The sequence below is a fragment of the Nycticebus coucang genome, chromosome 15 (genome assembly GCF_027406575.1).
Source record: "Nycticebus coucang isolate mNycCou1 chromosome 15, mNycCou1.pri, whole genome shotgun sequence".
Taxonomy (NCBI): domain Eukaryota; kingdom Metazoa; phylum Chordata; class Mammalia; order Primates; family Lorisidae; genus Nycticebus; species Nycticebus coucang.
The window spans coordinates 4,422,475-4,439,987 of record NC_069794.1 but is presented as its reverse complement, the minus strand read 5'-3'; the positions used below and the strand labels follow the sequence as shown (position 1 = coordinate 4,439,987).

The window sequence follows — 17,513 nt, the reverse complement described above, 5'->3', positions numbered from 1 at the left end:
TGTGTCCCCCGTAAAGCTAGGCATGACTCTATGTATCACATTAACACCAAAATTAACAGGGGATAGCTCTTGGCAAAATAAGGACAGAGAGACATGTGTCCACAGCCAGCCAAGAAGCAGACTGGGAGAGGAGTGAGCCTTCTATTTTGTCCCAGAGAAGGAATTTCAATTTTTTAAAAATCGTGACAGGGGGCAGTTCTCTGGAGTAAGGCGCGGCCCAGTGGGTGTTCTCTGATCCCACACTAAAGTTCATATTTTGGAGACAAATTCAGAAGGCCGTAGGATACCAGGAAGGAAAGGACTCTTGAGGCTTCTGTAGCTTTGAAAAGGGTTCATCTGGTGACAACTGCCACAGACCCGAGATGGCCTTTGGTCTGCTTCCTCTGCTCAGGGGATCCCCAGATCCAGCTCACAACTTCTGGGAACCCGCCTCCTTTTCTTGCACCTTGGGCTAAGAGGAGTCGGGACGCAAAAGTTTGAAGCGTGAGCGGGTTTCTCACGTTCTCAGCCAAGCGAGGGGCGGGAGAATCCGGAGAGGCGCGGGCTTCGAGAACGCGCGAGGAGCGTGGAAGGAGGGCGCAGGAGCCCTGGGGTGCCACCCAGGCAAAATAAAGAGGCGGTTTTAGATTCCTGGGCGAGGCAGGGAAGTAAAACGCAGAGCCAAGCGTGGCAGCTGGGCGAGGCGCCCAGGGAGCTGCAGTCAAGCCCGGCGACCCGCGCCGCGCTGGGGGCGCGCGGGGAGGAGAGAGGAGGGGCGGGGCCGGCGGGGACAGTGTCGCCGCCGACGCCGCGGCTGCGGGCCGGAGACACAGGCAGAGCGAGCTGCAGCGGACCGAGTGGCCGACCGCGGACGCCAGTCTCCAGCCGGTCGGGCTGCACGCATCGGCGGCCCCGCGCGCAGAGGAACCGCTGCCCGGGTCTCAGTCTCAGCGCCGGGCTGGTGCCCAAGCCAAGCGCGGCCCATCGCTGCGCTCCCGGCTCCCGTGGACCCTTCACCATCAGGTAGGGGCGGCGGCGGGGCGCAGCGCGCCTTGTCCCCAGCGCGGGGAACTTGGCCAAGCAGGGTCGCCTCTGGATCTGGGGGTTGGTGGGGCGCAGACGCTGTCCTGCCCCGCGGGGCTGGAGAGTCCAGAGAGTACGAGGGGTTCGGATGTGCCTGGTTGGGGCTCCACCCGGAGTTCCAGCAGGGTGAAGGCTGGACACGCCTGGGGGCGTGGAGAGGAGGCTTGTCGGAACACCGGGGACTCCCCACCGTTTACAATGTGTGAACGGAGGTTGGAGGTTGAGAGCAGAAACCTCCTGAAGTCTGGACCGAGCCCAGGAAGAGGAGGCGAAACTGGCCATTTGGAGGGACTTGGGAGGCTCTGGTTGCCAAGGGAGATGGGAGAAGCGCGCGGTCACCTATACGACCGCTCCGGGGGGCGGCGGGAGGATGCGCTTCCTTTTTCTCTTTTTCTTTGGGGATGAAGAAGAGAGAATGGAACAAAGATGTAGGGGTGAAGGAGGGGTCCCCAGCTGTTGCCTCTTATGCTGATCCCACTGACCCCTCACCACGACGCCCCAGCAGGGTCAGCTCTATTGTCTCAGAGGCCGGGACCAGGTGACGGGCAGGGTCGGCGGGGCGGGCGCCTGAGGGGCACAAAGCCGCTCCTCGGTCATCTCGCCTCCTCCCAGGCTGCGCGAAGCCAGCTAGGCGGTAGAAGGGCTCGGCTTAGGTGGTACCCTGTACGCCTCCGGAAGGAGACGGATAGGATTTTCACCGAGTTCTCTTAGCATTTCTGTCATTCACAGAAAAGCGGCAGCTACTTACTTACTTGGGGCTCAGATGTCTGTTAGGGGAGTGAGCCAATACGTTCAAATTGTGTGTTAATCTTTGCCACCTGGAAGAATTATCTCGCCAAGGAAAGAGGAGGAGTTTCTTCTGCTAAGCAGGGCCAAGAAAAACTTAGCTGCTGGGACTGGGCAGGAGGGCGGCCTGAACAGAGAGGACTGGGCTGGAGGGCGGCCTGAGCAGAGAGGACTGGGCTGGAGGGCGGCCTGAGCCTGAGTGGACTGGGCTGGAGGGCGGCCTGAACGGAGAGGACTGGGCTGGAGGGCGGCCTGAGCAGAGAGGACTGGGCAGGAGGGCGGCCTGAGCTGAGAGGACTGGGCTGGAGGGCGGCCTGAGCAGAGAGGACTGGGCAGGAGGGCGGCCTGAACGGAGAGGACTGGGCTGGAGGGCGGCCTGAACAGAGAGGACTGGGCTGGAGGGCGGCCCGAGCGGAGAGGACTGGGCTGGAGGGCGGCCTGAACGGAGAGGACGGGGCAGGAGGGCGGCCTGAGCGGAGAGGACTGGGCTGGAGGGCGGCCTGAGCGGAGAGGACTGGGCAGGAGGGCCGCCTGAGCCTGAGTGGACTGGGCTGGAGGGCGGTCTGAGCCTGAGTGGACTGGGCTGGAGGGCGGCCTGAGCCTGAGTGGACTGGGCTGGAGGGCGGCCTGAACAGAGAGGACTGGGCAGGAGGGCGGCCTGAGCAGAGAGGACTGGGCAGGAGGGCGGCCTGAGCCTGAGAGGACTGGGCTGGAGGGCGGCCTGAGCCTGAGTGGACTGGGCTGGAGGGCGGCCTGAGCCTGAGTGGACTGGGCTGGAGGGCGGCCTGAGCCTGAGTGGACTGGGCTGGAGGGCGGCCTGAGCCTGAGTGGACTGGGCTGGAGGGCGGCCTGAGCGGAGAGGACTGGGCTGGAGGGCGGCCTGAGCCTGAGTGGACTGGGCTGGAGGGCGGCCTGAGCCTGAGTGGACTGGGCTGGAGGGCGGCCTGAGCTGAGAGCCAGCCGCTCCCTCCCGGTGCAGATGCCCAGGAAGCCTGTTCCCAGCTGGGGCTTCTGTGCGAACCTCAGGACATCTCTGGAGTCTGTGTGGGAGGAAGCGGAAAGCACTGGCTCCATTTTCCACGTGCTCTTGGGGGTGTTTGGGGCTCCCAGGCCATCCAACGTCTAGGGCTTTTCAAGAGGAAAGACCAGGGACCCCACAGTCATCCATGAGATCTTCGCACTTAAGCCACACGGCGAGGAGGGGCCAACCCCAGACGCGCTGGGACCCTCACGCTTCCCTCTTACCGGCTTGGCGTAGCTGCCAGAATAAACTGAATTTTGCTCTTGGTGCTCTTAAATCTTTGCAGGTAGTTTGTCAGCTGTGGATTAAGGGTGGTCTCAAACATGTCTGTTGTTCTGTTTGAAATTATTTTAGCTTATACAAGCATATGTGACATAGACTTAGCATTAACATCTATGGCCCCACTCACTATGGCCCTCAGTCCCCCAGGCTGCACAGCGTCACTGCCCGGGAGGCTCGTCCAAGGCTGCCCTCCTCCCTCCCCAGACCTCCAGCCCCATCTGTGCAAAGATTGTCTCTCGTGAAACTGGTCCCTGGTGCCACAAAGTTCTGCTCTGTGGCCTGTTAGGAACCCGGGGTACCCTAGGAGGTAAGCTGCAGGCCAGTTACAGACACCCCCTGTGGCTGGCCTTCCTGCTCTGTCCCATCGCGTCCTCCTCCCCAAGTCCCTGGAAAAATTGTCTTCCGTGAAACTGGTCCCCAGTACAAAAAAGGTTGGGGACTGTTGTGCTATCACATGTCATGAACTTGTGTGAGCATTTGAGGTTTATATTTGATGGACATTTTGGAAACCAGTCTATATGGCATTGCCTTACAAATAATATTGGTATGTCCCAGGGACTGTATTACTTGCATAAAAATCATCCAGAGTGTGGTGTTTAATTACTGAAGGAAAATAAGCTTAATCAATAAAATTTTAGCTAGAGGGCATAATGCTGTGGTCGAGTTTATCTGTTTACTATGAGAATTGGCAAGGAGGGATTTAATAAAGTGAAACGATCTGTTCAGTATGCCCTAAAATAGCTAACATATTTCACATGTGCAATTAATACTCTAAAGCCCCCCCCCCCCAAGTCTGAGAATGCTGGAAGACACAAGCATGTGATCTGAGAGTAAATCAGCCCCCTGCAGATAAAAGAGATGTGTCCTGAACACAGGCCCACTGCAGCATATGAATGTTCTTGAAAGAGATAAAATAAAAATAGAAACATTTCCTCCTTCTTAAGAAATCAGAGAATAAAATCGGTTGGGTAAAATCATAGTCACACACAGAATGCATATATGATCTAAATATACTTGTATACATATATATGTATGTACATAACTTGCAGATCGTAAATGTGTTAAAACATTTGCATAAGTGAGAAAAGATATGGCATGGGAACTGTGATATCTGAAGATGATACTTCTTTAAATGTGAGCCTATGCTCAGCTAAGCACCTCAAAGCTGTGTCTGGCCTTTCCAGATCTTACCACTAGGGCAAATCCAGGCCAAGGGTAACACAGGTTCACAGAATAAGAAAATGCTGGAGTAAAAAGGAACTTTTTAAAAATGTTCTGCTGACACTCCCAGAACTACAAATGAAGGTGATGAGGCCCAGAAGACATCAGTAATTCTTTTTGAGATCACACAGCTAGATATTGGCAAGGCCACTAGGGCTTGCTGTTTCCACCAGACTGGAGCGTTAGACGTGTGGGGAGCTAGTGTGATTTAATTGCTTCCTCACAAGGGGAAGTCTGGCCAGAGAAACCTGCCCTGGGTGTAAGGCACTTCCTCCTCCTCCCTCTCTAGTGTGGTGCCCTGCCCCCCAACCCTTCTAGATTCTGTTCTAGAATAAATAATAGTAGTAATAAGATTCCCAGAGAGCAAAGAATGAGCATTTCAAGAAAACAAGAACAATTTATGGAAATTAAAAGGCACACAATTTACCTGCATGGACTTTAGAAAAAAAGCCAGGCAGTCAAAGCAGATGGTTTTCACCTGAGGTGCTAGGCGGTGACTAAGGAGTCATGAGAAGTAAAATGTCTTGGCCCTGGAAACTGAAAACCTCAGGCAACATCTTACCGTAAGTTGCTTTTCCACATAATATCTCATTTGATCCTTACAACTGTCCCACCTACAATGCAGGGTGGCCACATCCATTCCATGTCCCCTTTTTGCAACACTGGATTCTGTTCCTTCACCCTGTCACGGATGCCCCCAGGCAAAATTAGGTACTCTTCTGAGGCTGCGTTCTGCGGGGTGATGATTATCTCCTGTTTGGTGTTTAACTGTCTTCAAGTCTATTTCAGCTTCCTGCCTAACAGACACCCCTGGAGCAGCACTCAGTGAGGGTTCAGTCAATCCTTGTAGACCAGAATGAACTAAGAGTTAATTGAGATCAAGTGTTTTTACTCAACGTGTGTCTTTTAAGCATGGGCTTTTTTCAAGGTAATATGGCAAACAAGACATTTCACACAATGTAAAATGATAAAAATTTATTCACAATGTGTCAGGACATTTTCTGAAAATGAATCTTTATTCCAGCATACAATTACTTGACTTTGCAAAGGAAATCCTCTACCTCTAAGGAATAGGGTGGCGTGTTCCTTGGGCCGGGAACTCTGTTTTCCCTGCAGGGAGCCTGATCAGAAGTGAGAGTTTCCCTTGGTTTATAGATAAACCAAGCCATAAATTCCAAGGAAGCTTGGGTTGACATTACCCAAGCATATCTAAAAGTATGCATAGACAAAATGTTGATATTTTTGAGTAAACTTTGATTGGATCAAATCAACTGATTTTATACTACTTTGTATTTAAAAAATAATGGTTTTAAATGATGTGGCCTTTATAATCTCTGTAGTGTGCCCATTTCTGTGGCCCTGGGAGAAGCCGGGGCAAAGCCGTCCTCATGCACTGTCCACATCATTCCTCAGCCCGGTGCAGTCCAGCTTCTCCTTCCCTCTCCTGAGGGGCTCCTTCCTGCTCACTCTTTTGTCTCTGCCTATTCTACTTTAAGGCCCAGGTTTCTCCCCTACTCCCTGCACTGCTGTGCCTACAGTCTGCACCTCCAGCCTCAGCTGTGCCTGCCTGCACAGAGCCGTACCTGGAGGCTCCCTGCTAGCTCTGGTTACATGCAGAGCAGAGTCCTCCCCTCCATGGCTGGCTCCATGCCTGCCTGTTACTCTTGTGGCTTGCTTTGCTTCCTGCCCACATTTTCCTCATTTTGCTCCTTCCTTCCTCTGCCACCCCATGTACCATTTTCCGCTACTCATCAACTCTTTACAATTTATCTTACGAATGTTGCCGAGATCATTCTTCTCCATTCTGGCCTTTTAGGACTGCCCTCTACCAAATTTTCATCATCCCCTGTTGGGGCTAAGGGATGGATCCTAATTCATCTCCCTGATCCAGTCTGGGCCCCTTCTCAACCGCTCTTACAGTTAGTTGCCAGCATGGTTTATCTTAAATGCAGATTTGGCTGTGGGACCTCTGCTTAAAAGACGTGCGTGATTTCCTGTTACCCTACAGTGTAAAGGGGCTGCTCCTCTGTCTTCCTGACCCGATCCCTGGCCACCTGCAGCCTCCCCTCTCTCCCTCTCCTGATTCACAGCCCTACCTCCCATGACACGGAGCTGCTTGAAGTTCTCCAGAGAGGACTTGGCCTTTCTTAATGTGCTTATTCATTCTCCTTTGTGCTGGGAATGAGCTTCCTTTAAGTTTGTTCAGCTGGAACCCAACCTAGACCAGCTACCCAGCACCAGGTGCATGGAGTTCCCTTTGGACAGCTCCTTAGTGCACACTCATCTTTGAGTTACCCCACTCTATCTAAATGCCCGGCTTTCCCTGCGCCCTGTTCCTTCTTTCTTAGTCATCTCCCTGTAAGTGTCTAGATGTGGCAGGCATTATATGAAGGGACATAAGCACCTCAAAAACCAAGGGAAAGCTGCCTTCGAGGCCTAAAGAGTGCCTTTTTGGAGATTTTGACTTCCACAGCTCCTAAGCTCTGCCTGCAGGGAAGCCTTCCCCTCTCTCCCACCATCCCAGACCCTACCATATTCTTCCTTCTGACTCACTGTCCCCTTCTCCATTCCATAAAAGTCATTTGCTTATTCCACAGATAAGGCAAAGAAAACCTGGGGAGACTGAGGAATTTACCCTAACTTATATTGCTAGCATGTAGTAGATATCCACTTGCATGGAAGTCTGTGGGCTTTTTTTTTAACCCTATAAAAAATGCTTCTTGAATATGTACCATATAGAAAACCGTCTACAACTGGAGACAACAAACTATAGCCATGGGCCATTCCAGCTTTGGCCTGTTTATGTAGCACATGACCTAAAAATGGGCTCTTGTTTGCACTTTCAATGTATGGAAAAGAATATCGAAAACCAAACGAGGAATGTGTGACCAACTGAAGATCTATGGTCCATATGAGTAATACATTTCCTCCTGGGCCCTTTAGGGAGACTGTTTGGGAAATCCTGATCCCTGGGGGCAGGGAAACATGAAGATCATGTTAGTATAATTTACGTGGTAATTGACTTTTGGCAAATAATTGTAATTCCAGAAAAACTGGACATTTTAAAATAAGTTGTAGATTTATTAAATTTTAGGGAAAAAAGAAAGTATAACTCTTACTATTTTCAAATAGTTAAAGTCTTATGGTTATTTTTATTAAGTTTTTTGATACTTACCACTTATGCACAGATATTACCATGAAGGACATAGTTACTATTAAATAACGTAAGTAAAGTAAGTCATTTAATTCCTCATTTAAAAAAAAATGGGCATTTTCAGTTGAGAAATGCTTGCAGCTGTAGATAACAATGAACTTGACATTCAAATTCTTATAAACTGAATTGAATTATGCCTAAAAATTGACATGTGAATATCCTTTTTTCTATAACCAAAATGTTGAAAGTATTTTAATTTTGTTTTTATTACTTGAATGAATGTTTTAAAAATAAGCCTGGAAGGTTAAAACCTCTAGCATGTGGTACTGTAAGCCTTTAATGAACACATTTGGCAGATTAAATTACTCCTTTAAGAATGATAAAGGCTTCTTTAGCTGCACTCATTTTCTTTCTAATTTAGATTCTTGGTTCTAAAGAATTAAGATCTTTACTGAGAGGCTCAGTAGCACAAAGTTGAGAGTCCCTGGGCTGAACTAATTTCATGAGTTCCGAAATCTTTTGAAAAGTCTATTAATATGCCTTTTATAACATCTTTATTATTTAGAATAGAGAGACATTAACTTTACATTTATTTCAGTGATTTAAACTATATGCAAGAGCAAGACAAAAGAAATTTGATTTAAGAAGTAAAGGAACTTAGTAGAACCAAATACTGAGAAAATATTTTTGCACAGTTTGTCACTATTTTCATTTTATAGTGTGTGAAAACAAGTAACAGTTTTCTGGAATGAGCTCAAGACGTTATTTCTCAGGAAGGGAGTTTGCTAAAGCAGTGGACACATAAACATTCAGATAAGGATGCCAGACAGGGTTTCCTAATAATAGATTATACAAGAGAAATGGAGGCAGGAATTTGCAACAGGGTGTAAATGGTCGGGAAGAGACTGAACTTGAGGTGGACACACATTGGTTGGAATTCTGGCTCTGCTTCTTACTTGTCTGGCAAGTGCACGAGAGGACTTTCCTAGGCCTCGTCTGTGAAATGCGTAGACAAAGTGCAAGTACCAAGAACAGCTGGGCAGTGGTCAGACTCTGCTGGGCATTGACGACATACAAAGTGGACATGGTTTCAGAGTGGATCAATGTGTTGTAACTTGGGCCTCCATCCTCTTAACCAAGGAGAAGGAGCTACAAAAAAGTAAAAAAGAAACAAATTTAGGTAGGTGAAGAAATTAAAACAAAAACGTATCTAGTTCTCTTACATGAATTCAAGTCAGCTCAGGAGATGCCAGAATACTGAAAACTGCAAACATGACTTCATGAGGGCCACTGATGAGCTTTGAGACAGGACAGAGAATTACAGAGATGCCAGGGAAATCTGAGGTCCTGGGCTTCATAAAGAGGTAGCCTGGAAGCTAAAAATTGGTATATAGATTGAGATAAAAAAATATAAATAATGTATGCATGCATAACAAATAATTTTTAAACCTTTGAAACATGAGGAGGCAGAGAAGTTCACAATAGCCAGTCATTGAAATGAGCCTGACGCTCAGTCATAGAAGGAAACCAAGACAGAAGTAATGTTCCTATTTGCTTCTCTACAAAATTAGGGATTTGGGCTAATTTCTAAGGTTCCCATGTTTTAAGAATTTATGGTAGAGTTTAGGTTTATTTACTCTTTTTTTTTTTGCTTTACTTGGTTCCAGGTTTTCTATTCTGACTGTAGTAAAATACACATAGCACAACTCACCATCTTAACCACGTTTAAGTGTCCAGCACAGCAGTGTTTAATGTCCACATCGTCCTGCTACGAACTTTTTTACCTTGCAGAGCAGCATCTCTGTACCCACAGGACCACTCCCTGGACCCCTCAGACCTCCAGGCCCTTGGTGAGCACATTCTATTTGCTCTTTCTGTGAGTTCACTACTGGAGGAACCACATGTAAATGGAATAACACAGTATTTGACTTCAAGATTTATCTGTGGTGTAGTCTATGATTGTATTTCTTTTTTATTAGAGCTGAATAGTATTCTATTGCATCTGTATGTCACATTCGTATATTTTCCGGTAGAAATTTCAGCTGTTTTCACGTTGGCTATTGTGAATAATGCTGCAGTGAACATGGGTATACATGTTCATTGATCCTGTGTTCAATTCTTTTGGATCTAAACCCAGAAATAGGATTGCTTTGTCACATGGCGATCTACTTTTAATTTTTTGAGGAAACTCAATACTGTTTTACACAGTGGATGTACCGTTTTACATTTCCACCATCAGTGCACAGGGGTTATAATTCATCCACATCCTCACCAACACTTGTTTTTTCTGTTTTCTTGATAGTGCCATCCTAAAGTGATAGCTCATGGTGCTTTTGATTTGCATTTCCCTGACGTTTAATGAGGTCAAGCATCTTTTCGTAGGCTATTGGCCATTGGTATGTCTTTTTTGGGGAAAGGTCTAAGTCATTTGCCCATTTTTTAATGAGGTTGTTTGATTTTTTTTCAATTATTGATTTGTAAGAGTTCTTTACTTATTCTTTCTGTTAACCCCTTATCATATATGAGATTGGACAATTAAGTTTGTGAGCTCATCCCAGAAAAAGTGTCACATACCTCATTGCTGAGTATCACACTGGTCACTTTTGATGCTCTCTCCTTAGGAAGCTGTACACTGACACCAGAGCCTAGACCAGGCGTCCTCAAACTGCGGCCCGTGGGCCACGTGAAGTGGTGTGAATTGTATTTGTTCCCGTTTTGTTTTTTACTTCAAAATAACATATGTGCAGTGTGCATAGGAATCTGTTCATAGTTTGTTTTTTTTTTAAACTATAGTCTGGCCCTCCAGCCATCTGAGGGACAGTGAATTGGCCCCCTGTTTAAAAACTTTGAGGACGCCTGGCCTAGACCATCCTTTAAAGCAATTTTGGAACTCTTTTTCTGGAATGGCCATCACAGCTGTTGTTGTAAGTATACAGTTTGAAAATGATTTCTCCTATTCCCTACCAATATGTTTAGGTCTTTAATCCATTTGGGGGGGGGGCTTGTATATGGCATAAGGCAGTGGTTCTCAACCTTCCTAATGCCTCCTAATGCCACGACCCTTTAATACAGTTCCTCATGTTGTGGTGACCCCCAACCATAAAATTATTTTCGTTGCTACTTCATAACTGTAATTTTGCTACTGTTATGAATCATAATGTAAATATCTGACATGCAGGGTGTATTTTCATTGTTACAAAGGGGTCGTGATGCACAGGTTGAGAACTGCTGGCATAAGGTAAAGGTCAAATGTCATTCTTTTGCATGTGGATATCTAATTTTCTGAACACCATTTGTTAAAGACACCATTCTTTCCCCATTGTGTGGTTTTGACACTCTTGTTGAAGATAATTTGACTGTGCATGGAAGGGTTTATTTCCGGGCTCTCTGTTCTGTGCCATGAGGCCTTATGTCTGTTTTGTGCCAGTGCTGTACTGTTTTAATTACAGTAGGTTTTAATATGTGTTAAAGTCAGAAAGTGTGAGGCCTCCCACTTCATTCTTAAACATTTTTAAATATTTAAATATTTTTTTCTATTTTTACCAAGAATGCCATTGGATTCTGGTAGGGATTGTGTGGAATTTGTATGCCAGCTCTAGTAGTATGAACATACTGACAGTATTAAGTCTTCCGATTCATAATCACAGGCCGTCTCTCTGCTTGCTTGTGTCTTTAGGTCCTTTCAGCCGTGTTTTGTAGCTTTCGGTGAACTGGTCTTTGAAATGTCCTGCTTTGTCACAATTTCTGACTTAAAGTCTATTTTGTCTGATACAAGCACGACCACATTGCCCTTTTTAAATTACCGTGCGTATGAAATCGCCATCCTTTCACTTTCAGTGTGTTTAAGTCCTTACATCAAAGAGGTTTTGAACGTTGCATGTAGCTAGATCTTCGGTTTTTAAAAATCCACTCAGCCGCTCTGTGTTTTTTGATTTCGGATTTTAACAAAATGAAAATACTAAGTCTTTCCTTATCAGACATTTTAAATGTAAATGGATTGAGTTTCTTTCTTTTTTTTTTTGTAGCTGTTCTGTCCTTTTTCTGTTTTCCTGACTTCCTTTGCATTTCACTGGTTTTGGCACTGATATACTTTGATTCCTTTCTTGTTTTCTTTTGTGTATCTTCTAGAGGGAATTTCTTAGGGGTAACAATGGGGATTATATAACACAGTTTGTAGTTATAACTTTTCTATTTAAACTAATAACAAATTAACTTCAATCACATATAAAACCTCTACCCCTTGACATCTCCCTCAATTTATGTAATTGGTGTCACAGGTTACATATTTTCTTTTCTTTTTTTTTTTTTAAATTTCAGCATATTACAGGGGTACATATCTTTTGGTTACATAATTTGCTTTTGTATAGTTTGAGGGAAAGTTGTGTGACCTTCACTCAGATAGTGTGCTTAGGTGTAAATTTACCCATCCCGTCCTTCCCCCGCCTGCTGCTTCATTTTAATTCAGTTTTACATCCATATGTGCATATATGTTTTGATTGATTAGTGCCAATTTAGTGTTATGCACATGAGGTGTTTATTTTTCCATTCTTGTGATACTTCACTTAAAAGAATGGTCTCTAGTTCAATCCACCCTTTTTTTTATAGTTGAGTAGGATATGTATATATATGGGGTAAACTCTCTCTGTATATATATATATATATATATATGTAGTACACAGTTCTGCTCCATATATATTACTACTGGTACTCCATGCTCTGTGTATGTGTGGACATATATCTATATCTATATATGGAGTACTCCTCAACCACAAAAATAAATGGTGATCTAGAATCCTTTGTAAAAACCTGTATAAATACACTAGATTTTATTAATCCATTCATGCATTTGTGAGCATTTGGGTCGTTTCCACATCTTTGCTATTGTACAGTAATAAACATTTGAGTACAAGTGTCTTTTTGATAAAATGTCTTTTTTCCCTTTGGCTAAGTATCTAGTAGTTGGATTGCTGGATCCAATGGTGGGCCTACTTTTATTTCTTTGAAGTATCTCTATACTACTTCCCCAGGGGTTGTACTTGTTTGCAGTCCCACCAACAGTCCTTTCTCTCCACATCCATGCTAGCATCCATTGTGTTGGTTTAATCTTCTCGATATAAGATCCTATTGTCAATGAAAAGTGATAGTCTGACCACTCCTTTTCCCATTTGGATGCCCTTGATTTCCTTCTATTGTTTGATTGCTCTGGCTAGAACTTAGAGCACTACGTTGAATAGAAGTTGTGATAGTGGACAACCTTGTTGGGTCCCAGTTCTAAGCAAGAATGCTTTCATTTTTTCCCTATTCAGTATGATATTGGCTGTGGGTGTTCTTTTTTGTTTTTTTTTTTTTTTTTTTTGAGACAGAGCCTCAAGCTGTCACCCGGGAAGAGTGCTGTGGCATCACAGCTCACAGCAACCTCCAACTCCTGAGCTCAAGCGATTCTCCTGCCTCCGCCTCCCAAGTAGCTGTGACTACAGGCACCGGCCACAACGCCCGGCTATTTTTTGGTTGCAGCCGTCATTGTTGTTTGGCTAGACTGGATTCAAACCTGCCAGCTCAGGTGTATGTGGCTGGCGCTTTAGCCGCTTGAGCCACAGGCGCCGAGCCAGCTGTGGGTTTTTTGTCTAAGGCTTTTGTAATTTTGAAGTATGTCTCATCTATATCTATTTTGTTAAGCATTCTTATCATAAGAATTTTGTCAAATATTTTTTGTATCTATTGAGAAAATCATATCTCTTTATGTGGTGAATTACATTTATAGATTTGCATATATTGAACCATTCTTGCATTTCTGGGATGAAGCCCACTTGGTCAAGGTGAATTATTATTATTATTATTATTATTATTGACAGAGTCTAACTTTGTCATCCTCTGTAGCATGGCATGGTGTCCACAGCTCTCAACTACCTCAAAGTCTTGAGCTCAAGCTATTCTCTTGCCTCAGTCTCCCAAGTAACTGGGAGGTGCCCAGTTACTATAGGTGCCCCCCACAGTGCTTGGCTATTTTTACATATGAGATCTCGCCCTTGGTCAGACTGATCTTGAACTCTGAGTTTAAGCAATCCACCCATCTCGGCCTCCCAGAGTGCTAGGATTACAGGTGTGAGCCACCCTACCTGGTCTGAATTATTTTTTTGATATATAGCCGAATTTGGTTGGCTATAATTTATTGAGAAATTTTGCATCTATATTCCTAAGGGATGTTGGTCTGTATTTTTCTTTGTTATTGTTGTCATTGTTGAGTTCTTTCCTACCTTTGATATCAAGGTGATACTGGCTTTATAGAACAAGCTGGGGATGATTTCTTCCTTCTCATTGTTACGGACTAATTTCTGCAGTGTAGATACCAGTTCTTCTTTGTAGGTCTGGTAAAATTTAGTTGTGAGAGCATCTGTTCCAGAACTTGTTTTTGTTAAAATACCTTTTGTTGCTGCTTCCATTTTGACACTTGCTATGGGTCTGTTCAGGAGTTCTGCTGCTTCTTCTTTGAGGTTGGGTGTTTCCAAGAATTTTTCCATTTCCTCCATGTTTTCAGGTTTATGAGCATGGAGATTTTTATAGTATTCAGAGATGATGTTTTGTATTTCCATTATATTAGTTGCAATTTCTCCTTTTTGATTTCTGATTAGGTTTATTAGAGGGTTTTCTGTTCTATTTCTGATTAATCTAGCTACAGACCTGATAATTTTATTTATCTTTTCAAGGAACTAACTTTTTGTTCATTAGACTTCAATATAACTCTTTTGTTATTGATTTCATTTAATTCTGCTCTGATCTTGGTTATTTGTTTTCTTCTGCTGGGTTTGGGATTTTTTTTTTTCCTCTTCCTTTTCCAGTTCTTCCAGATGATTCATTGGACTGTTGATTTGTGATATTTATGTCTTTTGGATGTAGGCATTTAGAGCTATGAATTTTCCTCTCAGGACTGCTTTTGCTGTACCCAACAGATTTTGATAACTTGTGCCTTAATTATCATTTGGTTCAAAGAATCTTTCAATTTCCATCTTTATTGTCTCTTTAACCCACCTATCATTCAGCAGTAGGTTGTTTAGTTTCCATGACTTTGTGTAGAGGTGAGTGTTTCTGTTGGAATTTATTTCTGGTTTTAGTCCACTGTGCTCAGAGAAGATACATGGTATAATTCCCATTTTAAAAAAATTTTGAGGCATATTTTGTGACCCAGGATGTGATCATTCTTAGAGAATGTTGTGTTAGCTGATGAGAAAAATATATCCTCAGTGGTTTAAGGGTAGAATGTTATGTAAATGTCTCTTAGGCCCATTTGTGTTAGAGTTCTGGTTAAGTCCATTTCTTAATTACTTTCTGTTTGAGAATGTGTTCAGTTCTGTCAGAGGAATGTTGAAATCCCTGGTTATTATGACACTGCTGCTTATCATTTTGTTTAGAACAAGTAGGATTTGATTTACGAATCTAGGTGCTCCTGTGACAGGTAAATAAATATTTATGATTGTTAAGTCTTTTTGTGGAATTGTTCTCATCACAATTATATACTGACAGTCTTTGTCTTTCTTTACTTTTGTTGTGAAGTCTGTGTTTCCTGATAGGAGAATCGCTACACCAGCTTTCTTTGGTTTCTATTTGCATGGAATACTGTTTTCTATCCTTTCTTCTTGAGTCTGAATGAGTCCTTGTGGGTTAGATGTGTTTCCTGTGTGTTTTTGAAATCCATTCAGCCAGCATATGTCTCTTAAGTGGGGAATTCAAGCCATTCACTTTTATTGAAAGAATTGATAACTGGAGTGGATTTCTGTTCATCCTGTTCAGTAGACACTCTTCTTTGTTTTACTTCTTGAGCCATTTGGAATCTGTGTTCTGAACTTTAGCTTTTGGATGGTTTTACACTGGTGGGTGTCTACTGTGATTTTAAATTGCTATTTAAAACAATGCAAAATATTCTCATTTACAAACATTTTACATCATCTCTGATTTTCTTTTCTGAGGATAGTTTTGTAGAGCTGAAGTTATTAATAAGCTGCCTTCTCAAGAGTATTTTAATGGCTCATTTTGGTTATTTTATCCTGCCCCCATTCCTAATCAAATAAGCATAATCAAAGCTAAACTACTGGCTGCCTCTTTCTAAATACTATATTCCCTTCAGAAAGTTACATTTAGAATTCCAGCAGGGCTGATCTGGTCTTTATGAATTCCCTCAGCATTTGCTGTTGAGAAAGTCTTTATTTGTCTCTCATAAGAGAAACAGTATTGCTGGATACAGAATTCTAGCTGGCTATTGTTATGTTTTAGAAAACTGAACATGGGGTCCCAATTCCTTCTAGCTTGTCAGGTTTCAGTTGAGAAGTCAGCAGTCAGTCAGACAGCTGTTCCCTGGTAAATTATCTGCTGTGTCCCCCTTACTGCCCGTAGGAGTGCCTCTTTCATGTTGGTTTTAGCCAGCCTAATGACTATGTGCTGTGGTGATTGCCTCTTTGGTTGAGTCTCCCAGGAATCCTGCGTGCTTCTAGTACTTGTGTATCTAGATTTCTAGCAAGGCCAGGGCAATTTTCCTTAATTATTTCCTATAAAAAATTATCCAACCCTTCTCTATTTTGTTCTTATCCCTCAGGGATGCCTATGATTCTTATGTTTGGCCATTTAACATAATCCCACATTCTCGTAGGCTTTGTTCTTTCCCTTTATTTTTCTGTTCTTTCTCTTTGACTGACTTGTTTAACTCCTAGCTGTTATCTTCAAACTCTGAGATTCTTTCTTCTGCCTGATTGAGCCTGTTCTTAAAGCTTTCCACTGAGTCTTGTACTTCCTGGAGAGAATTTTTTATTTCCAGAACTTCCGTTTGATTTTGCTTTAGTAATTCAATTTCTTTTAGAGAATTTTCATTAATTTCATGCATTTTTCTTGTGTGTGTGTGTGGCTTCTTTGTATTGGCTTTCTATTTCTCTTGTATTTGATTGAGCTTTCTTATTTGAAATATTTCAGATTGTATATGGAACCAGCACATTGTACCCCTTGATTGCACTAATGTACACAGCTATGATTTAACAATAAAAATAAATTAATCATAAAAAAATAAAAAATAAAAAAAATTCTTTATCTGACCTTTTAATCATTTTGCTTATGTTGCTATCCATTGGTAAAGAGTTACTGATTTCTTTGGGGTGGGGGTTATCCTTTCACTGTTATTTTTATGTTTCCAGGGTTCTTTTACTGATTCCTTCTTATCTGGCTTCTGAATTTAGAGCTGAGGATATTGGGGCTGGGTTATGGACCTGTCCTGAAGTCCCTAAAGATTGATCCATGACCATGCTGGGGGAGAAGTGCTGCTCCTGAGTTGCCTTTAGGGTGTTTTAAGAGATTTGATGATCCTTTCTAGGTACCTCTGGCCTATTGTCTTCACTTCTTCACCATGGAGTATAGTTGAGTTTGGCCCCCAGCTATGTGCCCTCTGTCATTCTTGTAGTCTGTGTGGAGTAGTCAGCTGTTGAGGTAATCTTCTGTGCCCATGTGTGGTAGGTTCTGGTCCCCTGGTTGGGGAACATAAATGGCCCAAGCTTTAACAGAGACCCTGTAGCTCCCTGGGTCCTTACTGCCCCTGGAATGGGGTGTGGAGCAAGACAAGTCAAGGTCAGAGCTCAGGCCAGGGGGGCTCCTCCCCTAGGAGGAGCTGCTGATGAGGAATTCATAGTAATCTTTCCAAACCAGGAGGGCTGTTCCGGGGGGTAGGAGCCTATTTTCAGGATTGCCAAGACTCCGGGCCAGCTTTTGCATCTCTGTCCACTTCCACATTTTCTCTGTGGGGTGGGGTAAGTGCCCTCCCTATTTGCTCTCTGGAAGTCTACTGTCCCCACCCCCACCCCCCAGATCAGTCCAAATGTGTGCTTTCCCTTCTTTCCAGAAACCAGTTCCCAGTTAAGGTGTCTGAACCGCTGGTGTGTGTCTCTGCTCCCTGTGGCGGGCAGAGTCAGGGACATGGCACCACCACCGTGAAATAAACCTCTGGCACAGAGCACT

General features: G+C 44.0%; 1 protein-coding gene across 1 annotated transcript in view; it reads left to right on the top strand.

Moving 5' to 3' along the window:
- Nucleotides 1–888: 888 nt before the first annotated feature.
- The window catches only part of MYO16 (myosin XVI), a 643,638-nt gene continuing 627,013 nt past the window's right edge, over nt 889–17,513 (top strand). Inside the window, exon 1 of the mRNA XM_053563761.1 lies at nt 889–1,002. The gene's annotated coding sequence lies outside the window, so the exon portion shown is untranslated. The remainder of the gene's footprint in view (nt 1,003–17,513) is intronic.